Source organism: Bufo gargarizans, chromosome 4, assembly GCF_014858855.1.
Source record: "Bufo gargarizans isolate SCDJY-AF-19 chromosome 4, ASM1485885v1, whole genome shotgun sequence".
Classification (NCBI taxonomy): Eukaryota; Metazoa; Chordata; class Amphibia; order Anura; family Bufonidae; genus Bufo; species Bufo gargarizans.
In genome coordinates this window covers 486693513-486718021 of record NC_058083.1, presented here as the reverse complement: position 1 = coordinate 486718021, position 24509 = coordinate 486693513, and the positions used below count along the sequence as shown (strand labels likewise).

The following is a 24509-nucleotide window of genomic DNA, read 5'->3' as shown; positions in this document are numbered from 1 at the left end:
TTGTGTACCAAACATGCCGATTTTTCTCACGCACGTGCAAAACGCATTGCAACGTTTTGCTCTTGCACTGAAAAATCGCACATTTCCCTCAACGCACCACATCTTATCCGGGCAAAAAAACATGACGCCCGTGTAAAAGAGGCCTTAGACTTTTTTTTGAACGAATAATGCAAATTCTGAACGGATACAAGTGTTTGCATTATTGGTGCAGATCCTTCTGTGCAGATACAAGACGGAGCCGTACCAAACGTGAGTGTGAAAGTAGCCTGACTTGGATTGCATCCTTTCGAGGGTTTTGCTAAAACACATTAAATTGTATAGGAATAAATTTGAAGTCCTTAATGAAACTCACAGAAAGACAAAAGTGGAGGCATCTGTACATTATATGATCCTAGGATGTATAAATCATGTGGAATAAAGTTATTTCTGCAAGGCATGGCCCTTATAGTTCCTATATTTCTCTGTCATTTGTACAGTTTCCAGCTCTGCTCTTAGGCGTCGTTATATGTGCTCTTTATGGTCCTGTTAGTTAGCCTGTCTATTGTTCATGCTCTGTATAGTGAAGATATTCGCACTCGGTGTAGCCCTCCCACTGGATAGGCACTCTCAGTGTCTCTCTTATTTCCATTCTGTATTGCCCTGTCATGGACCAGGGCAACATCTAATTTACCGTAACCGTGCCCCCGCCTGCACCGCACCATATTATTCGATGCCCTAGAAGCTATGCTATTGTGAGCGAATTCAATGTAGTTTTCCCCAATTTTATACAAAACAAAAAATGGATTTTCTATCTAACCCATATATTGTGGGAGAGTGCAGCATTTCACAAATAGATTTCTCTCTCTCACAAAAGTCTCTTTTTGACAAGGTTTCAAAATGCAGTCAGTTTAGCCACTAGAGCATAGTGTATGTGATTACGTCTTCACCAGAGAAATAGGTGCTCTAAAGCCTTCAGTTATCTTTCTAATGAGCTCTATCCATTGGCCGTATAGGATGAATACAAAGTGTTTACCCTGTTGTTCATTGCTGGGATTGAAGGCAGGGTCTGTGTGCTGCGGGAATGACTGGTTGTAACAAACAGAACAGCAAAGGACCATGGAGAATTAGTGAAAGAGCAAAGGCAAATTGCATCAGCTTAACCTCAAGAGGACACGCAGTTCAATCATGTTATAAAGCTTCCCTATCATCACTACAAAGAGAGCCTCAATTCTCTAGGTTCATAGGCTTAACAGACTGAGGCTAATTTCACATTATCGTTTTTTGAGGAACCGTCTTGTATCTGCAAAAACTCTTCCGTTACCATAATACAACCGCATGCATCCATCATGAACGGATTCGTCATGAACACCATTGAAAGTCAATGGGGGACGGATCCGTTTTCTATAGTGTCTATTGTTTCCGTCTTGCTCCGCACCACATGGCGGAGAGAAAAACGCTGCAGGCAGCGTTCTGGTGTCCGCCTCCAGAGCGGAATGGTGACTGAACGGAGGCAAACTGATGCATTCTGAGCGGATCCTTTTCCATTCAGAATGCATTAGGGCAAAACTGATCCGTTTTGGACCGCTTGTGAGAGCCCATGATGGATCTCAGAAATGGAAAGCCAAAACGTTAGTGTCAAGTTAGCCATAGACCAGAGCATAAATGTAAATGTCCACCTCCGCACACAGGTGAGAACTGAGCTGCTTACTGTACTCCGTACATTAAACTAAAATTTAAAAGGGTTGGTTCATCTCAGAAATTGATGAACTATCATTAGGATTTGCCATCAATGTCAAGTCTCACCTCTGGGACCTGCTCCTATGTTCAGAATGAGGCCCCCAAATGGAAGGAGAGCACATGTTCATGCACGGCATACTCTCCATTCATTGCTATGGGAGTTCCAAAAATAGACGAGCGAGTGAGCTTGGATGGGACTTCTTTTTGGAACTCCCATTGCAGAAAATGAAGAGTAAACCTAGCAAGCATGGCCACCTCTCCATTCACGGCCATAGGACTACCAGAAATAGCTAGGCTATTTTCAGAAGTCCCATTTCAGGTTATGCAGATCCTAACGTGCAAGCATGACCAGCGCTCCCTTCACTGCTATGAGACTGCTATAGCCTAGTGAGCAAAAGATGGTCTCAAGTGTGTGGCTCTGTTCCCTTTGGGTGGGCCGTTCTGCAGACAAGAGTGGGTCCCAGAGGTGGGACATTCACCTATCTGACATTGATGACATATCTTAGTGATAGGGCAGCATGGTGATTCAGTAATTGTGCCTTGCAGCGCTGCGGTCCTGAGTTTGAATTTGACCAAGGACCAAGGACAACATCTGCATGGAGTTTGTATGTTCTCCCCATGTTTGCGTGGGCTTCCACCAAGTACTTTGGTTTCCTCCCACACTCCAAAGATAGGGAATTTAGATTGTGAGCCCCATTTGGGACAGTTTGATGCTAATGTCTGTAAACTGTGGTGGAATATGTCAGCATTACACATAATTGCGTAAAATAAACACATAAATAAGCCATTAATGTCTGAACACCCTTTTAACTCTCCAACAGAATGAAGACTGACTTTCTAAAGCTACTTATTGGTAGCTACCCTGTAAATCAATGTCCGACCCATTAATGAGCTTTTAAGACATTTTGTTAATGGGTCAGACTGTGACTTACAGGGCAACTCTCTCTAGGTGGCACCAGAGAGACAGCTCTCTTCCTGTTGGAGGACACCTACTTTTTTTTATCCCCAAGGTGGACTGTAAGACTGTCTGGATCTTGGCAAGGACAACCAATATTTCCCAAAATTTTTATTGAATGCAATAATACAACAGTTTTCAGTAAGCGCTCTGTAGGGGTGAATGAGGGCCGCCAGAATGGGATTATTTAACTTTAGCCTATGCAGGGGAATTGGAGCTCTCTGTCAGGAAAAAGGAGCCCCGGCTGAGGTAAAATGCTAAGCATGGCGCTACATAAATATATAATTGAATCATGACTAGGAAATTAATCAACAATACTGTGAAAAGGACATTCACTTTAATTCTTTCCAGGGGGTCTTCAAGGCTTCCAGACATTTTTAAAGACAGAAGAATGTATCTAAGCAACTGGCAAACGTGACCCGAACTTTTAGAAAGAATGGAGCTAATCAAATGACCAAGAGAACTCCTAAATAACACAACAATTATTTATTTTTTTAGAAATCCTTCTTTCTGAAGGTGTCTGCTAAGAAAGAGCCACACAGCATTACATGTGTTGTTTCTACAAATATTTTCGTAACCAGAAAATGTTTTTCTGATGGGTTCTATGTGTGGGATAGTGTGCTGGCTTAACAAGTACATCTTGGAATAAGGCCAATAATTTCTATACAGTTTTTTTATTTTTATGTTTGACAGGAAATGGAGACTGTAAAGGACATATGGAGAAATTATATTATTTTTACGAACCATCTGTCATACTTTAAATAGTCATTTATTTTAGCAAAAACTCTTAGAAGGTGCTATATGTACTGAATTATAAATATCAGATACGGTGTATGAATAACTCAATGAAAGCGCACTCTAATCTGCCATATATTAGTCTAATTTCAGACGAGCATTTTCAGAGCAGGAAGCAGGCTTTGCGTAGGGGCATGATTTCCCAGACTGGACACTTCTCCTGTGATGTGACTGGGTGGCATTATAATGATTTATAATTCTGTGTGTCTCTGCCTGACCTTCACTGTAATTATTTGTACTTATGCATTATGTGAAGGAACACATTATTGGAAGGAACATGACTAAAGGTCAGTTTACACCACCACTATTTATTTCCATGATTATGCTCTGTTAGAGGAGCAGAATAATGAAAATAAGTAAAGTTCTAGATTCGGCACAGAACTGACCTGAACGGAGCCGAACAGACCACATTAACTATAATGGCAGTGGCAAAACTACCGGGGAAGCAGGGGAAGCGGCTGCTTCGAGGCCCGGGCTGACAAAGGGTCGTCCGCCCAGGAGCAGTGTCTCAGTGTCAGACAACATGAGGATTATCTCAGGCCGAGCATTTCACTTACAGTGCGGTCACATCACCATCAGTCCCTGACAGCCGACAGCCAATCCCCCCCCCCCCCTTTATCAGCCCTATAGAGAAAGCTGTTTATATGTATGTATCCAGACTCACTCAGGCGTGCAGGCTCAGGAGGACCGCAGGGCTGCAGCATTACACGTCAGCAGGCATGCTGAGCCAATGAGGAGCCAGCTCTACACACGTGCCTGCTGACGTTGATTGATGCTGCCCTGCGGTCCGCGCTCAGAAGGAAGCATGCAGAGGTCAGAAAGAAAAAAACTCTGCATGCTATCAGCAGTATATATACTGCGAGAGTAGCTCAATATTCAGGTACAGGTAATCAATATTAAATAATTAAATCAATCAGTCGACACACAGAGCCAATCACGTTTGATGTGTCTGTGGAGATCTCTCTCGAGACCGCCCCAAACCCTTTATTATATACCTTTAGGATATGGGAGTTTCTGGGGGTTTCAAGTCGGTTACACTGCATATAATTGGACAGTATAGGTTACATAATTCCACGTGATACATATAAGCAATATCGTACAGTTATATAACTAGGTAATAAATCCTAGTTATAGAAGGAGGTCACTGTCAAGGGGGTGGTGTGCTGTGAAAGTCACTGTTAAAGGGGAAGACTTCTGTAAAGGTCAAAGTTAAGGGGGTGGGCTGCTGTGGAGGTCCAATTTTTAAGGATGGGGCACTGTGGGGGGGAGGGTCATTGTTAAGTGGTGAGGGGCTGTGGAGGTCACTGTTTTGGGGGTGGGGTGCTATAGATGTCACTGTTATAGTGGATAGTGTTGATATATTTTAACGACACGCAAAAACATTAAATGAAATAGATTAAATATACCCAAGCGACCCGGGTCCTTCAGCTAGTATATATATATATATTTTTACTTTTTTTTCTTTTTTAGGAAATATGTTGGTGATCATATTTATTGTATTTTCACCCTATAAAATGCACTTTTTTCCACCAAAAGTGGTGGAAAATTTGTAGTGAGTATTATAGAGCGACTGCTAATGACCTCTTCCATTATGAAGGCAGTCATCAGTATGCAGGAGGTGCAGGGAGCAATGAGTCTAGCGCTCCTCAAGCTGTACTCGCCTCTCATTGGTCTTCTTCCGGGTGACATCCATTCACAGTGCAGCACGGACCAGAAAAAGATCAGAGCCTAGCTGTGTGTATCTGTCCCTGTGTGTGTGTGTGTGTGTGTGTCTGTATGTATGTGTGTGTCTGTCCCTATATGTGTGTGTCTGTCCCTATATGTGTGTGTCTGTCCCTGTGTGTCCCTGTATGTGTGTGTCTGTCCTTGTGTGTATTTGACCATCCCTGTGTGTCTGTCCCTGTGTGTCCCCCCCTGTGTCTGTGTCTGTATGTGTCTCTATCTGAGTGTGTGTGTGTCCCTGTGTCTGTGTCACGATCACCATGCCCACAGTGTTCCTATGTCTTGACGCAGCTGCATCAGGACGTTCTGTGTGGGGGAAGAGGAAGAGGAGGCAGCTCCACCAGCATGGAGTTCCATGGGAGAGGAACACGGAGGCACACTAAGGACGTAGGTAACACTACCACATAATCTACACTAATGTTATCTGTGGTTTTACATAGGACTGCAGGTAACACTAACACATGATCTAAACTAGTTTTATCTGTGGTTTTACATAGGACTGCAGGCAACACTACCACATGATCAACACTAGTGTTATCTGTGGTTTTACATAGGACTTACAGGTTACACTACCACATGATCTACACTAGTGTTATCTGTGATTTTACATAGGACTGCAGGTAACACTACTGCATTTTCTGTAATCAGAGAGCAATCACTGTGTTATTTGTCAAAACACAGATGTGAACAGGCCCTTATGGGTTCTTTCTTCGGTGTTGTTGGTAACCTTGTGTTATGTAATGCCCCAGATCCTGCACTAGTCATCACACGGTTTAAGGTCTAGTTCACATTTCTGTGATTTGGTCAATGTTTGATCAGTGATTTCGACCAGTGATTGTGAGCCGAAACCAGAAGTGGAGGCTACATAGCGATAAGGTATAAGGGGAAGATTGGCACCTGTTCTGTATTTTTGACCCGCATCTGATTTTTGCGTAGAGTCACTGATGAAAATCATTGACCACACACTGAGCAATGAAGTGGAAACTAGGCCTAAAAAGTATTTGCCATAATGTTTCTCTGCCTCCTTGGCATTAATATTCACTGTGAGGACTTCTTAGCGCCTATTTATTAACTCAGTTCACAGCTCTAATCTCCCCATAAACATGCACATGTAATGGGAAGAGATTTATCACCCAGCACAAAGAATTAGGCATGTTGACTGTAAGGCCCCTTTCACACAAGCGAGTTTTAAGCATGGGTGCAATGCGTGACGTGAACACATAGCACCAGCACTGAATCCTGAATCATTCATTTCAATGGGTCTGTACATAAGTGTTTTTTTTTTTTTTTTTTCACGCATCAGTTCTGCGATGCGTGAAAAACGCAGCATGTTCTATATTCTACATTTTTCAAACAGCCCTGGCCCCATAGAAGCGAATGGGGCTTCAGTGAAAAACGCATTGCATCCTGAAGCAAGTGCGGGTGCGAAGCGTTTTTCACTGTTGGTTGCTAGGAGATGTTGTTTGTAAACCTTCAGTTTTTTTATCATGCACGTGAAAAACACATCAAAACGCATTGCACCCGCACGGAAAAAACTGAACAACTGAACGCAATTGCAGACAAAACTGACTGAACTTGCTTGCAAAATGGTGCAAGTTTCAATAAATGCACCCTGAACGCATCTGGAGCCAACTCGCGCGGGCGCACTGCGTGATGCAAACGTATTGCACCCGCACTGATTCCGGATCCATTCATTTCAATGAGTCTGTGTATATGAGCGTTGTTTTTCACACATCAATTGAGCATTACATGAAAATAGCAGCATGTTCTATAGTCTACATTTTTCATGCAGCCCTGGCCCCATAGAAGTGAATGGGGCTGCGTGAAAAAGTGCGGATGCAATGCGTTTTTCACTAAAGGTTGCTAAGAGATGTTGTTTGTAAACCTTCAGTGTTTTATCACACGCATGAAAAACGCATCAATGCACATTTCACCTGCGCAAAAATAATTGAATCACAGAACGCAATCACAGACAAAAATGACTGCACTTGCTTGTGAAATGGTGCGAGTTTTCCTGAACGCATCCGGACCTAATCCGTATCGTTTGTGTGCAAGAGGTCTAACAAGTAACATTTTCTTCAAAATTTGCCATCATGGGTGTGAAGAGTTTCGAAACACATTTGTTTATCAGCCATTCATATTAAACAGTTATTCCCATCTTGTGATTTAGTATCTTTTTATTAATGTGTTGCCCGAACCTTCTTTCTTTCCCCTGTTTGAATGGTGGGCAGTACTCATTGGCCTGACTGACAGTTCAGATAAGGGGCTTAAAAATTGTGCTACTCTGAGATTTGTACCATGCTATTATAATACATTTAGTGTTAGAATGATGCTTTACACAAGTAAAGAACAAAACTCAAATAATGTACAGAAAAGTGTGTTAAAGGGAACCTGTCACCGGGATTTTGGCCATAGAGTTGGGGACATGGGCTGCTAGATGGCCGCTAGCACATCCGCAATACCCAGTCCCCATAGCTCTCTGCGCTTTTATTGTGTTAAAAAAACATTTTGATCCATATGCAAATGACCTGATGAGTCCTGTAGCCGGAGATGAGTCAAGCGGAAAGTAGCCCAGCACCGCCCCGCGTCCTCCGAATCTCCTCCTTGCTGGCTGACGTCACAGAGCTGGAGCGCCGAAATCTCACGATGCGCGAGCTAGCGCATGCGCAGTGTCGGCATCATGTTCATTCCCTGTGCTGGCATCAGCACAGGGAACGAACTACGCATGCGCTAGCTCGCGTATTGCAAGATTCGGCGCTCCAGCTCTGTGACGTCAGCCAGCAAGGAGGAGATTCGGAGGACGCGGGGCGGTGCTGGGCTCCTTTCCGCTGGACTCATCTCCGATACAGGACACATATCAGGTTCATTTGCATATGGATCAAAACGTTTTTTTAACATAATAAAAGCACAGAGAGCAATGGGGACTGGGTATTGCAGATGCGCTAGCGGCCATCTAGCAACCCATGTCCTCAGCTCTATGGCCAAAATCCCGGTGACAGGTTCCCTTTAAGTTGGAACTTGTTATATCTATCAGTCAATTTTGTCATATCTATCTGTATCTCATACCTGTCTATCTACTTATCTACGTATAGAGATGACCAAATTCATAAAATCAGATTCTGGTCCAATTCGGCTAAATCAGTCATCCGATTTGGTTTGGATCAGAATAAATTCAACCCAAATCGAAAGTGCTCTGATTCCTTGGAAGAGTCTCTCTCTTTCTCTTTCCTCTTATCTTGATTCTCTTGAAATTATTCAAATAAAATTCTGGTTTATTGGAATCAAAACTTTTTGAAACATATTGTTTGAATTTCCAAGTTTTGGCTCTATCTATCTATCTATCTATCTATCTATCTATCTATCTATCTATCAATATATTATCTATCTATCTATCTATCTATCAATATATTATCTATCTATCTATCTATCAATATATTATCTATCTATCCATTCATTGAGTGCAAACCAGCAGATCTGCTTTCCTTGCTGCAGGCTGCATATGTACATTTTCCCAGGGTATCTGCTCTTCGGTTATCTCACATATTCACTGAGAACTCTCCTTATACCAGATGTGTCAGAGGCAATAGGTGCAATATATCAAGGTGCAGTGAATACAAATAAGGCAAGGTCCATGAAGTTTAGCACAACAAAGGTCAAAAATAACCAGCTCCGACTAAACAACACACAACACAAGGTTATAGGAGTTTATGGCAATAAGTAAATCATCACATAAGAGAAAACACAGGTAAGATGGTAAAGGAAATTTTAAAACATCCATAATAGTGTTAAAGTGATATGTAAGCTATCAGTATTCAAAGTCAATGCACTCAAGAAATCATGTATAATTATTAGTGTACATAACTACCTAAATTGCATACTACAATAGCATTCACTGCGTCTCAATTATTTCTATGCGTGGAAACCTTTTTGTCGCTGTCTCATTTATATGCAGGAATTGAATGAATTCGGAAAAAAATGTGACAGTAATAATTGTGGTGTTCAGAGAGACAAATGTCCTATAGCAATAAATAATGAAGGCCATCGGGTGTAATGTATCGATGATGTCATGATGTGTTTATATTGTACCACCAATTACAGAAGGAAAACACGTCACCAATAGGAAAACTCACTGTAATTGTGTTAATACAACCAAATCCTGAAATCAAGGTAATAAATTGTAAGTATTGTTTTAAAGAGGTTGTCCAGTAATTGAAAAGTAAGTAAATAAAATGATCAAAATGGAACAAAAAGTCAAAAGAGGTGATTCTCACTTCTCCGATCCCTTGATGCTCCCATTTTGACACTTCCTGGGTTCTCCGCCAGTCTCTACTTCCTGTTCCCTCTTGAGACACAGAGAAATACATGCAGCTGCTCAGACAATCACTGGCTGGAGCTGTGATCTGCCTCAGCCAGTGGTGATCTGCCTCAGTCAGTGGTGATCTGCCTCAGTCAGTGGTGATCTGCCTCAGTCAGTGGTGATCTGCCTCAGTCAGTGGTGATCTGCCTCAGTCAGTGGTGATCTGCCTCAGTCAGTGGTGATCTGCCTCATTCCCTGTGTGTTGAAAGAAGCCAGTAAGAGGAGACTGGCGGAGAACCTGGGAAGTGGCAGAATGTGAATGTTGGAGGACAGGTGAGTATTGCTAATGTCCGCAGTACATAACAGTGTGCTTTATAACTCCCTGCCTTCCACCGTTCTCTTAAAATAAAGACTTAAAAAATATGCTATTGAGGCTCTAGGTGCTACTGGGGCATTGCTTCAGCACCTAGAGGCTCGGTCCCGTAAATACGGCGCCTGCGCCGTCCCTTTTAGTATTCGGCGCAGGCGCAGTGAGTAAAGGACGCGTCTCTGCTGCCGACTTCCTCACTGCGCCTGCGTCAAAGGAAGGAAGCCGGCAGCAGGAGTTCATCCTTCACTCACTGCGCCTGCGCTAAATACTAAACTGGACGGCGCAGGCGCGGGATTTACGGGACACTGAGGAGAACTCTCAAGTCAATCAACTGGACCTGGACTGAGCCTCTAGGTGCTGAAGCAACGCCCTAATAGCACCTAGAGGCTCATTAGCATATTTTAAAAGTCTTTATTTTAAGAGAACTGCGGCAGGCAGGGAGTTATAACGCACACTATTATGTACTGCTGACATTAGCCCATCGCTACATAACGTTATTTCTCATGACAGAAACCCTTTAAGAGAACTATAGTCAGTGTAAAGAAGGGGTTATGTAAAAAGACAGAAGGATATGAGTAAGCCTATATCTGTGGTTAGTTCTCCAAGATGTTTGAAAAAACCTCCCTGCCGAGTTCCTTCAAAAACTGTGCAAGTGTACCTAGAAGAACCGATGCTGTTTTGAAGGCAAAGGGTGGTCACACCAAATATTGATTGAATTATCTGTGACTCTACCAATGTTGCCAACTGTCAACTGCCAATATGCCCCATTTGCCTGAGGCTGTCGGAGCATGCTTGTAGTTGGCTTTTGGCAACAAGTGGATAGATGTTGTGATGAACTCCAGAGTTGACTAGGATCACGGGTTAACTACTTGTGAAGCGATAGCAACAGATTGACCATGACTGTTCAGAAAACCAAGTAATCGTAAGGTGGAGTAAATGAATGACCTAATTCAATAAAATATTTGTCCTCTGTGTTGACAGTTGAAGTCAATGTACAAAGCAGCCTCTTTATTTAGTGTGAACTTTAACCAGCGGCATTAACCCAATGCTCCCTGCATAATGCATTAACTCATTTGACTAAATGAGTTAGTCAGAATGTTGACCCACGTGAACTGACATTAATATTTCATAAATCCATTGATGCCGCTGGTAGCCCATTGTTACCGTGAAGGTATGTTTGTTAAATATTCATTTGTCAGTCTGCACACAGAATAGTTAATAATCCTAATGGATGGACTTAAAAGAAAATGTAACATCATAGGCAACAGAGTGATTGTCATTATTTATGATCTTGTACAGTGCAGGTGTAGCAGAGGGGAAAATGTTATACCTTATTCCATTTAAATTATTCTTTGTAATTATTGTAATTATTGTTTAATAATTCAGTCTCTCTAATGGAAGTTTCTTTACGGGCTGGTTTGGCAGACATGAATATTTTTGAGAAGTAACTCAGCAATAGACACAATAGGTACCATATGACTTGCGGAGGTCTGTCTTTTTATCTGGTATAGAGAAGGAGGACTGTTGACATACAGGCATTGATAAAAGAAAATCAACACTCAGTATTGCACTGACTCGCCAGAGTATCAGATGATCTTTTGGTGGGACCAGGCTCTGACACAACAATGAACTATTAAACTGAACTCCTAAACTAAGGCTTTTATGGTCCACTAAAAAACTATCAAACTTTGAGCTGGGCTATGGGTGAGGCAAGCAAAATACAGTGTGATGATGAATACTTTGGTTTTCATCCTCTAGTACGTAGATCTGGTGTAGATTTTTTAATCTGCATGATTATTCTGCAGGCAAAAATGCCATGTTCTGAGGAACCTCTGGTAGAACCAGGTTTTAATACAACACACATGCCTAACCAAAATTGATGCCATGAGGTTCAACAGAGTGCACCTCAGTGTGTGGATCAGCTACTGCTGAAGCTCATCAGTTCTTTACAATATTGTACCAATTATCTATCACCCTAAATTAGTATTTCCCAACCAGGGATCCCTGGAACCCTTGGATTTCTTGGAATGGTCAAAGGGTTCCTCGGAACTTAGTAGCAGTAAGACCCATCATTTTTACCAGATGGGTGGCAAACTGACCTTATCTTGCTCAAAGATGTTTAGAAAAGCAGTCAACAAATATCAGCTAAAAAATATAGAGCTGGATAACAACTGGCTAAAGCAGGGATGTCAAACTCGTGGCCCTCCAGCTGTTGCAAAACTACAACTCCCATCATGCCTGGGCATACTACAGCTATCAGGGAATGATGGGAGTTGTAGTTTTGCAACATCTGGAGGGCCATGAGTTTGACATCCATGGGCTAAAGCTTTATACAGCTTCTTGTAGGTTTCCCAGAAATAATACAATTTTTCAAGGGTTTTCTCTAGTGATGAGCAAAATTAGATTTGGCTGCTTTGCCAAATTTCACAAGGAAATTTGATTTATTACGAATTACTTCATCAAGAAGCGCATTCCATTGTATGTAGTGGGTGCAATGACGGGGAAAAGCGTTTGCACCAGCCCACCGTCATTGAACCCCTCAGATGCTGCGTTCATCGCTGATCACAGAATCTGACATTTAAATTAAGGCCTTTCAAGGGTTGATCAGTGTAAAAAAAAAAAAAAAAAGACATAGCTCATTAATTTGCTCGCAGAGAGGCTGTCACAGCCATCTTGATTGAAGAAACCAAGCAAAATCTTGCAAAATGTTGTGCAGTTTCTTCAATCAAGAGAGGCGCTACGGGCTCTCCGCAAGCATATGGATGAGGTGAGTATGTTTTTTTGGTTTTTTTACTGCCATTTCAGGAAAAATAGATTTGTTACAAAAAAAGCACAAGGAAATTCGGCTTCATGGCGAATTGGATTTTTTCTGAAGAAAGGATGAAAGTCAATTTCTCTAGTTCTCCCACAGTAGTACTGTATGTTTAAGAATCACTTCATTAATTATATCATCTGGAGAACAGTGAAAGCAAAAAAGTTTACAATTTTACAAGTTTACATAAATTCCTCTGTTTGCCGAAGCTACCCATTTCAGACACCAAGGAAATGTAATTGTATTCAACACAAAAATAAAAAGAGGCTGAGGAAGTTTTACCTTGAAAGTTTTATCATGGATACTTTGTATCTTTTTTGATGTTCTATATGACATGTAGCTGCTAGGATAACACAGACTTCAGGAAGTTGCATGCAACCATTTCTGGTGCAGACATCACCTGTCCCTGTAACGCATACACATTAAACCCTTTCTTTGTACCGCATTATCTGCTACTGAAAGCTGATGCACAAAACCCATCTGTCAGCACGTTTCACCATTTTCCTGTATTATGTGAAGTTGAAGGTTGTGATAAGCCTTGATAAATCCCCTTATCATAATCCTGCAGAGTACAAAATTTAACTCCTCCCACCGAAACCTCACTAAACGTTAATATAATTGCATGAGATATCTATTGCAATAGAGTAATCGGATATCGCTCACAAACAAAATCTAGATACCTAGAGCAAAAGGAAGAATAAAAAGAAAAAGCGAGCCAAGCAAGATTCCTGCTTCCACTAAGGACTATAGTACACCAAAGTAATACAGGAATTCCATTATAGTAACCATTCACTTGCTACCACTAATCCAGTGCATATAGAAATGCATGAATCAGGAATATTTTATCCTACAATGCTTTGCTTCACGGTATAGTGGTCCTATAGGAGACTAAGGCTATTTTCACATATGAGATGTGAACACTGGCAGCCTGATCCATCAGTGGAAGAGACTTCCAGACCAGATCCGACATAACCAGATAGGGCTACACACCGCCAGATCCCCATTGACTACAATGACATCCAAAGGAGAACAGGCTGCTGTTTGGCATGAATGCCAGAAATCAGCAGGACAAAAAGTGGTCCATGCAGAACTTTCTGTCGGTCCAAAATCCATCATGATGGAAAGCTTCTGGATCCCCCGTTGGATCTCATTGTTGTTAATGGGGTAGAGATACCCCAGATACAGTGAACTACGTCAGTCTGTTTTTCTGCTAGATCAGGCTGCAGGAGTTCGCATTGCATATGTGAACCTAGCCTTAAAGGGGTTGTGCAGCCAGTTTATATTGATGACCTATCCTCAGAATAGCTCATCAATATCTGATCTGCGGGGATCCAACACCCGGCACCTCGCTGTTTGAAGAGGAGGCATCTGTCCAAGCGAACGCTGATTCCTCTTCATTACACTATGGGTTGTCTCCCCTGTAGCTGTGGTGCAGTGTAATTATAAGTACTCACTCCTTTGAAGTGCATGGAGTGAGTACTTGTAATTATGGACAGCGTAAGGAAGAGGAAGCAATGCTCACATGGAGCACCACTGCCTTGTCAAACAGCTGATCGGTGGGGGTCCTGGGAGTCGTACCCCCGCCGATCAGATATTGAAGACCTATCCCGAGGATAGATCATCAATGTTAACAGGCTGCAAAACCCTGTGGGAGTAATTACTCTATGTTGCTCAAGATATATCTTTTTAGTATATTAAATGTATGTATATTCTTATATACTGATATTTGCCAGTGTAACCTTTATCATATATTCCACTGAGCACATTTATTGAGGCTAAGGTCATCTGAGAATAAATGGAGGCTGCAGTCTGCAAGTAGAAGGGGGAGTATGACCTCTCTAAATAACCACAGGAAGAAGGGAGTTTTAGGGAGATTTTTAAGTTATTGTGCAAATCTGTTTGTTGGATAATTATCAAATAGGCCTTGTGACAATGTACTTGAAATTCCAAGATCTGTGGATATTGATGAGCCAACATTAAGATGTGTCCAAACCAATTGTGGGAATGTGACCTTTTGAATTTTGAGTCTTGTCATTTATTACTCTGTTATGTAAGGTTCTTTATTGCCAATATGTATCACGTGAGATTATATAACTTGTATTGTCCAATCATAGTACTGTAAACACCTTAATTATCATGTAACTCCTATAATGAGATGTGTATAAAATAAAGTCCTATGGGGCGGTCTAACCAGATCTCCTCAGACATATCTTTCTGCATCTGTCTGTGATTTCTCGGCCGAAATAACTGATCAATCTCTGCCTTGATAGAACCACTCTGTCAATTTGGAGGGGGCACCCGGATTTAAGAAGATCTAATATTTGCAAAAAATGAAGGACTATCGTCCATGGGGTTTGGAGATGTTGCAATTAAAAAATGACCCTCTACACCTGGGGACTTGCAAGTTCCCTTGCCACATAAGTCCGATTGCACATGGTTGAGCTGTATCCGAGAGCTAGTATGGTAGCACAGAGAGGTCTTGTAGTTCTGTTTTATGGAGCCATCGGAAATTGTTGGGCCAAGGTATGATGCCTCCAGACAGCACTGTATTACTGAAGTATTCTTCCCTAAAAGCAATTCTTTGGCATCTGGAGTTGTATGACACTGCATGACATCCACAGGTACAGTGTGGCACCAGAGACTGTTATGGGTCACCATAATACGCGATTGGACACTTTTGCTATTACAATATTTTGAAAGTTATTTTTTTATATCACTTCTTCCCAATGCAGTGAGCTTGAAAATAAAGCACTAACATTCCAGAAATGATATCTACAAAATGCACAATTACTATTTGGATGTGTGGATAAGTCACAGAGCGATTTCCCAGTGTTTTATGATATCTATTGGTGGATGGCGATATGTAGAACGCATTTGTATTCCGCTCCCAAGAAAGATCCAATATGATGACAATAAAAGCTACAACATGCTCAGGCAATAAGCTCACATAGGTGGGAAAAAATAACTTGATATAAACATGCTCTGCCCCACTTTGTGCCATACTAAATCAACATTTCATTTTCATTCTGGTTTATTAATAGAGGTCCTTTGTAATGATATTTCTGATCTGCTCATAAAATAAACCTTGTTTTTTGACTTTGCTTGTGCATTTATTGATCTGCAAAGATTGACATTCAGAAGAATAGAATTATCATAGACAAATGGATGGGATAGATAGATAGATAGATAGATAGATAGGTAGTAGATGAATAAAAAGATAGATGTAGGGACAAAGATGAAGGATGGATGGATAAGAGATAGATAATAGTGAGAATGGAGGGAGGAATGGTAGATGAATAGAAAGAGATATATAGGGAAGAGATGATGGATGGAGGGACAGACATATAAATAGATAATAGTTGGATAGATAGATAGACAGATAGATAGATATGCTGAAGCAAAATACTCAAATAATATACCGTACATATCTACTATGTGTATGGTCAGGGCAGGTGCTATAATAAGGCAGACCAAGCGGCTGCCTTAGGGCGCAGAGACAGAGGGGTGGAAAAAAATGAAACTTTTTTTTTTTTTAAATACCCTGTATTTTTCGACCCTGGGTCTTATGGGACGAACACTAATGAAGCGCTTCCATTTTGGAAGCGCTTCATTAGTACCGGAGGACCAGGAAGCGGTGAAGGATCTGTACTCAGCGCTTCCTGGTCCCCTGCCCCCTGTCTGCTGTAAAGGGCTGCGCACCAAGTGACCTCACTGTGCGCAGCCTTCACAGCTGACAGCCAAGAACCGGGAAGCAGAGAGAGAGAGCACTGGCGGTGAGGAGCGAAGGCGCGCAGGAGCAGGAGGGGTAAGTTATTTTATTTTATTTGTGCTGATGGCTGACATGGGGAGGGGCATGATTGATGGCGGATATGATGGCTGACATGGGGCATGATGGCTGACATGGGAGCATGATGGCTGAAATGGGGGCATGATGGCTGACATGGGGGGCTGATCTGAGGCATTGGGGGTCTGATCTGAGGTCTGATTAACATTAGGAGTCTGATTGCTGGTCTGACCTGAGGTGCAATGGAAAATATTATTTTCTTATTATCCTCCTCTAAAACCTAGGTGCGTCCTATAAGCTGGTGTGTCTTAGAGGGCGAAAAATACGGTCCTCAAACCAGCGATTGTCTGAAGCAGAGAGAAGATACCAGGACCACATGGTCTCCCCTTGTTTGCATGGGTTTCCTCAAGATACTCTGGTTTTGTCCCATAATCCAAAAACATACTGAAGATTGTCAGCCCTATTGGAGACAGAGTCATGATAATGTCTGCAATGCGTGGTGTGTACCTCCTGGTGGGTATTTAGATTAGCAATGTTGGGAAATGTAAATTCTTTACTGAACCTCAGGTCCATTTTCTGCTTGATGCTTCTACGTCATCTGTCTGCCCCTGATGGACATACCATACCTTCTTTCATGGTTTATGGTGCAGATCATAGGGTAGATCAGGGGTTCATAGACTCCCTGCCCTATGTAGCCTGCACAAACCCAAATGTTATTTCTGCATCTATTGTTCTCCCTATATAGAAATGTTTATCGACTATTAGCAATGGAAGAATGAGAGATGTAGAAAATAGAGATGACTGTTCAATGATGTTCACTTATACCAGAAGGTGGAAGATCACATGGTATCTGCCCTTTACCCTGCTATAAATCATGTCTGTTTGTTGCATTTACATATTTTAGACAAAATGGAATTATTTAGTTTTGCGCTCCGGAAATCATCCGAATAGACATTCCTATTTATTATCTTTTTATTACTACAGTGCTCCCTATTAACCTTTCATCTTCCTAACAACAAGCTACAATGACAGATCCACAACTGCAGTTTTATTGCAGGCATGTTAAGAATTACTGAAATTACTGATGAATATTAACCATTGTCCTACAGAACACTTTCACTGAATCTGTGCCAAATATATTGCTGTATTTAGAATGGTATATGGAATCCACCTGCTATAGCCAATACAATAGGATAGGCTGGTAAAAGCTACAGACAATTGTACAACACACCCAGTGTACAAAATGCTAACAATATTTTGAGGGCCACATTGATGTGTGCAATTTAGAGTACCAGCAAGGTCTGATATATTTTTTTCCCTTGACTTTCTAAGGGACAGTTCATAGGTCAGTGAATGATGGGCATTCTCTGTGTTCTCCAAGAACAGCACACATATTCCTTGTTTTTAAAGTGTTTTTTGACACCCTTAAAAAAATGGAGACATGTACTACTTTGGGCTGTGATTTGCACAAAACACGCCTACTGAAGTCTATGGGTCCGTGGAAAGCACTGACAGAAAACAGACAGAAGGCATTGGTGGTTTTCACTGACCACTAGTAGAAGATGCCCTGGATATCCCCTTTTAGCCTAGCAATGCATATGCAATACGGATGACACATGGAGGGCAAAAAGTTAATCCACAGACTAACAATAGGCCCTTCGTGGACAGCTACCCAAAAAGGGATGGACTAAGAACTTAAAGAGGACCTTTCACCGATTATGACACTTTGAACTATGAATACAGACATGGAGAGCGGCGCCCGGGGATCTCACTGCACTTACTATTATCTCTGGGCGCTGCTTTAAAGAGGCCCTGGAGAAAAGCATTAAAATGGCTCTACTGTTGGAAGTGGGTTAAAATTTACAAAAGGTGGGTAAACACAAGTAGATGGAGCCAATACATGTAGTACCATAGTGCAGCATGGATTACCATCCCACAGATTTAAATACCACAGTGTAGTGCAAAATACCTCCCCAGAAGCTGTCAATCTGTGGTGGCCATCAATAGCTGCCACGTTTTGTCCTCCTCCTCCAGTTGTCTCTAATGTAGATATGGAGCAGGGGGCACAGGAGGTAATATTTGTGCCATAGCACCAAGTCTACCTTTAGCATGCTGCCTGGAATTCATCTAATAACGATCCCTATAAATCTCCTAGCAGTATGTACCCAGGCAGCATCAGTGAGAAGGGCTCAGGTGGCCTATGAGCATCAGCCCTCTGGGAAAATTCCTTGTAGTGTCTATGGCCAGTCTGCCCCTGTTCACAGATGAAACAGCGATACTTTTGTCATGGACGTGGTCATGGACACGAATGCATGAATAAGAGCTTACTCATTCATAGCTGTTTAACCACATGGTGCATTATATGAATCCTGCTGATTTAGCGCTAGATTATATAATTTTATTAAAATCTAAATAATACAATGGGTCAAAAAGTAAACCTCGGTTTCTCCGCCCTCAGTTCTGACTAAGTTCTGAACTTAAAGTGGTTGTTCAATATCATAAACAGCCCCCCCACACACACTGTTGCGGGCCCCTCACAGGGAATATACTTACCCTGCTCCCCTCTCTCTGCGCCCCTCCTGGTCCCTGCACTGCTGCTGCTGCTTCTCCCTGTACACGGATGAAAACATCCGTTGTCGGGAAGAGCAGCCAATCACAAGGCGGGGACCAGGCAAGCCTTCCTAGCATCAAATCTGCCTGGACCTGTGATGATGATGATGATGTAATCACGGGTCCAGGCAGATGCTCATATCTAACCTTGGAACTACTATTCTTTGTGCAGTTCCTTTACTAGGTATACAGGACCTATGATGACATCATCACAGATCCTTTAGCTTTCTGCACTAATGATAGGGATACTATAGTGGAGCTGGACAGTAATGAGTATAATTAGGGATCAGGGATTTTCCTTTACTGCGAACCCTATAGCAGTTACGTGGTCTGCCTCAATTGGAGGTATATCAGCAATTGGGTTCACCGGTGGTTGAAGCCTCAGCAAAAATTTTAAATGTATCTGAACTTACTCTTTATTGGACTCCTAAACCTGGTAAAAAAAAAAAAAGAGCACCTGGATCTGAATACTTTTGTAATTGCAAGTAATTAAAAGTGTAGTATAGCCTCTGAGCTATTCAATATAATGTATCTGTATAATTCCACTTGCTGTTTGTTCTTTTCCTTATTTCTTTTCCACCTGACTGAGGTGGTCACAGGGGCTCCATTTAAAGCTTCACCGGCTGCCAGCCATATCTTTTGTTACAAACAGTGTCAGTTACAGGGAAAGAGCTACAGCAGAAAGGACCCCCCCCCCCCAACCTCCCAATCGGAAGAGAATCTTGCAGAACAATTGGAGCAATAAATTGGGAAATATCTGGACCCATGTGAGGTACAGGGCTTGTTCTAGCTTTCTTAGAAAGGGATCATGTACTAAATTATATTTCAGCTGGGGAAAGACATGTACAGCATGATCACTACTTCTCCAGCTGTGCCCCACTAAGAACTTGGGGGGCATCTCACCAGTAGGGCTTATCTCACAGTTGGTGTAGCCCTAAGCTATTACATATAAATCCTTTAAATCAGCGACAAGAAAATTCAGGAGTAAAAATGCCGGATCGCTGTTTCGGTCTCTCACGTGATAACAAATAAATTGATGTCCTTTGTATGAACTGACACCTTGTCTGCTTGTCCCTGGTGGGTATTTAAACAGCTATTAAAGCTTCCAAAAACCTAATTTAAATGAGCAGGTGTCAGTTTGGTGTTTAAGATAACATCCATATCATCGTAGACAGCCCCCGTGGATTACAGTAGCATTCATTAACAAATGTGGAGGATTCAAGGCTATGAACATATGAACTCAGGGTGTTAAACTAGCCTACAGCTTTGCATTAATTGTTCTAGAAAATTAAACAGAATATAAAAATGGCAATTAAAAAAGGTATAAATTTAAAGAAAGCACGCTACATATAATTGGACAGTATATGTTACATAATTCCATGTGATACATATTGGCAATATCTTACAGTTATATAACTAGGTAATACATATTTTAGACAAAACTCTAAATTAAAGTTCAGGTTCCCAGGAACTGAATCCAACTTGGACACGTATTGTGGACATCTGTGTCCTTCATTTGAATAACATTTGCTAGAATTTGTTAGAACATAAGGACAAATTTGACCACAAGATACTGTACATTCTCCAATCCTCTTCATTGTTGTATGAAATACTCCCTTTTCCTCATATTATACTGACATGTCACATACTGACAAATAACTTTACTGAAAACATCCTCAGCTAGACCAGTCACAAGATATAGGAATATGATAAGTTTAAAGTTCACACTGAATCCATAAATATTCATTTATATGAAATATACATATAACTAGTAAATATATGGACCATAACTCTCACACATTAGAGAGATGATATTTCAATAAGCATTAGAGAAGTAGCAATCTGGCGTGAAGGTAAGGTTTCAAAAAGAGAGCTTTAGAAAGCCAAGAGAAGTGCCCTAAATTGGCTCCTAAAGTGGTAGCGCATCTCCAATTAGATTTATTTTACAAAGCCTTTAACAAGCATAGACTTTGTTCTGTATAAATTGGTGAGGGAAAGTTACGTCTATGAGCTCACAAAGGTGGCAAATTGAGAAAGCAAAATGAAGGAATGATAATTGCGTTTTTACTTATGCAGTAAATGTGTTGATATGGTATATTAAAGAAGGCCTGCCCGCTTTCCTGGCCTCTCCATTTTGGTATTTCTCTTAGGGATCATTTACATGACATCGTCCATGTTGCGGTCTGCAAACCACGGATCTGCAAAATACAGACACCTTCCGAGGGCACCTTGAACACCCACGGATATCCATATCCATTAAATTCTGGCTTAGCCACCAATTTTTTGCATTACAGAAGATCCTATTTTCTAAAGGATATGTACACCTTTATAACCATTCAATGTGTCTAAAATAACAATAAGGAAACTTTAATTTGCAATAACTTAGCAATTAGTCTAGATCAGAAAATATCCAGCCGTTCTTAGTCTACAGTTCCTATGCAAATCCATGTGTTTCCATGGTTAGGACTATAAGCAAAAGCTTTTAACATATCCCTACAGTATTTCTTTCTAACGTACAGTTTGTAGGTTATCATGTAGTATAGGACAGATAGAAGGGAATGTGACTGCAGGATCAGAACATACAGATTTTGGTCATTTTTCTCCAGGTGATGTTATGAATCTGTAGGAGCTACCAATCAGACTAATGACCCTTAGGTTAATAATTTTACACTTGTCTATTCATCAATTCAACATTTAACTGAATTAATGAGCACAACTCCAGTTCCAAGTGGTTTTGATAGATAGCAAGTGACACTATTCTACAGTGTAATCAATTGGGACATCTTTGTTTGTTAGTTTTAGCACCTTTATATAATGAACCGTTCAGGGTCCAAACAACTACAACAAAAGAGCAATCACGTTATAACACTGACACCATGACATGGAAATTGATCACATCCAACAAAACAATGGCCTCCTCTCCATACATACTTAAAGATGCAGGAGTGCATACCCTATATATCTTTCTGGGCTCTAGGGAACCAACAAAATATTGGTATGGCATAAATTCATGAATTTATTTTTTTCTTCACATTGGAGAATGTTGGTTTCCAGTTGAAATAGAGCTAAAAGGTGCACTCAAGCTGTGACAGGGCTGGACGTGGACTGTGGGATCAGTTTTCCATGCTAAGGATACACTTCATATGGCAGTCATATTCTGTTTTAGATTATATTATATATGAAGCAATGAGGTCATTGTACGTAAGAATTAATTGAGCATTATAAAAAGGTATAGTATTTACATTGTGTTTAACAGTATATGATGGCACAATGTAAAGGCTATGTACACTTTTAGAGGCAATTTTTGTTATTGCATTTTGCTCATTTTTGGATAAAACTCATATTTTCAATTGGCCTTTATTAAAAATATTGAGCCATTCTGTCACAAAGGATTAACTATTTTTCTAACTGTGTGACTGGTACTTTTACTTTAACTTTGTGCCAGTCATCTAATAACCCTTATCTCTAAACTACTGAGAGGTCATAAACACTTATTTAAGCCACATTCTTATCAGTAAGATAAGAACTGAGATTTAATGGTTGCTTATAATGTCAGAGAGAAGGAGCCTGTCTGCTCCCCAGATGATGGAAAAGACTGAAAATCCACAGGCCGCTAGTAGAGCATCTCAGCTTTGTACACAAAAAAAGGATTCCATACTTTTTTTAAATAAAGACCAATTGAAAAAAAAATGCTCAAAATAAGTACAATGCAATAATTAAAAAAATTGCCCCAAAGGTGTACATAGCCTTTAAAGCTGTTATTTAGGTAAATGTACTAAAATCTAATTTGGCCAAAATACAGCACTACTATTTTGATGACTTAATGTATAGAGAGCGAAAAAATAGACTCTTTTGGGATAATTATTTGTATACCTGATGACATAAACCATATACCATATGACTGCACAATATGAGGGAGAGTGGTGTCAACACAGCGTACCACACAGGGCAACATGAACTAATAAACTCATTGGGGGAATTTAAGCCCTTTACACCAGTTTTCTGAGGAAGAAAAGCTTTGTCCAAAAATGTGTGACTTTTCCCCAATTTATACTACAGTTGCCACTTTCATCAAAAATTTGTTGGACGTGGAAAGGAAAAAGCCTATGTGGCCTGACAAATCAAAGGGGTTGACCACTTTCTGACTGCTGTTGACCAATGTGCATGTAGGATGAGTATTTGGCACTTACTAATATAACTTTGTTGATGTTCTGTGATGTTTGCAACATTTTTATAAGCCATAGTTCCTTGTTAGGCAAATCAATCTGCATAGAGGTCCTGTCCATAAGATGGCCACTGATGGAGGGTCATGTGACCAGACATCACTCAGCCTCCTAGATTTTAACACTGCACCTGCACTAAACTCCCAACAGTGGTCAACAGTAGCCAGAAAGTGGCCAACCCCTTTAAATATTGCTTTGTAAACTCCACCAGACATCTACTCCAGCTCCTAGATGCCAAAGATTTTGATTCCTGGAACACAAACCTCTCGAAATACAGCAAGTTGCATCTCTTAATAAATGTGGGCTTTATATTAATAAGAGTAACATAAGAAACACCAGCTTTTCATAAATTCCCCCCACTATATGTTAGGATCACAAAAAATCCATTAAGCCGTTGGCTCTTTAAATAATGGAGGGCAGGATTCTAATGTGAATGCAGCCACATGGCATAAAATCGCACATCATTGAAATTGATGCCATTTCTAAAGTAGGTTCCCCTAGTGTTGGTTTTTTAGGTCATATTAGGAGATAATTTTTAATATGAAGAGTGAAAAAATTAAATTTAGGAACGCTTATGTTTTTTCAATGACTACTCCTTTATACTACTGGATGGAATTTCTTTTTTTTAAATCAGGAGTTGAACCTGCTGTATAAATGTTGATTTATCTGCCTGTTCTGCACCACTGTTACAAGAAAGTACAGATGGAATGAGGTGAAAAGAAATCTCTCTCTATACATCTCTATAATAGTGGAAGATGTGATGTTCTGGTCGGGAAGCAGCATTGTAGTGAGAAAATAGAGCGGGGAGGAAAGCTGAGCCGGAGTGAAATGTAACCTGTGAATTGATCACATCCTCCGCTGCTATCCTGGAACTCTATGAGATGCTATCTGCCATATAAAATGAGCTTGATGTTGCGGTGCTAAAAAAAACATGCTCCATGTTATCGCTTTGTGTTCAGCTTAATGCATTTATAATGTATGTGTCCTGGGTTATTTTATTCACTCATAAGCAGATTTTATATGTAGCCGCATTAACATAACTCAGTCACTTGAGGTCAGCAAGCACTTTATACATTTTTAAGCAAATTGGACCAATCAACTTCAGCCAAATACCATTATTACCGGACACTGTAATAGACCTATTGAGTTAGCTTAGTGAGTTATATACAGTATACTGAGCGTTTAATCCCGAGCACTTAATGTCTTCTATGGCAGTAAATGCACT

The 24509-nt window shown here is 40.9% G+C and overlaps 1 protein-coding gene across 12 annotated transcripts in view; it reads right to left on the bottom strand.

The window, feature by feature from the left end:
- Positions 1-24509, bottom strand: part of NRXN1 (neurexin 1) — a 1537142-nt gene that overhangs the window by 205075 nt on the left and 1307558 nt on the right. The window lies entirely within an intron of this gene.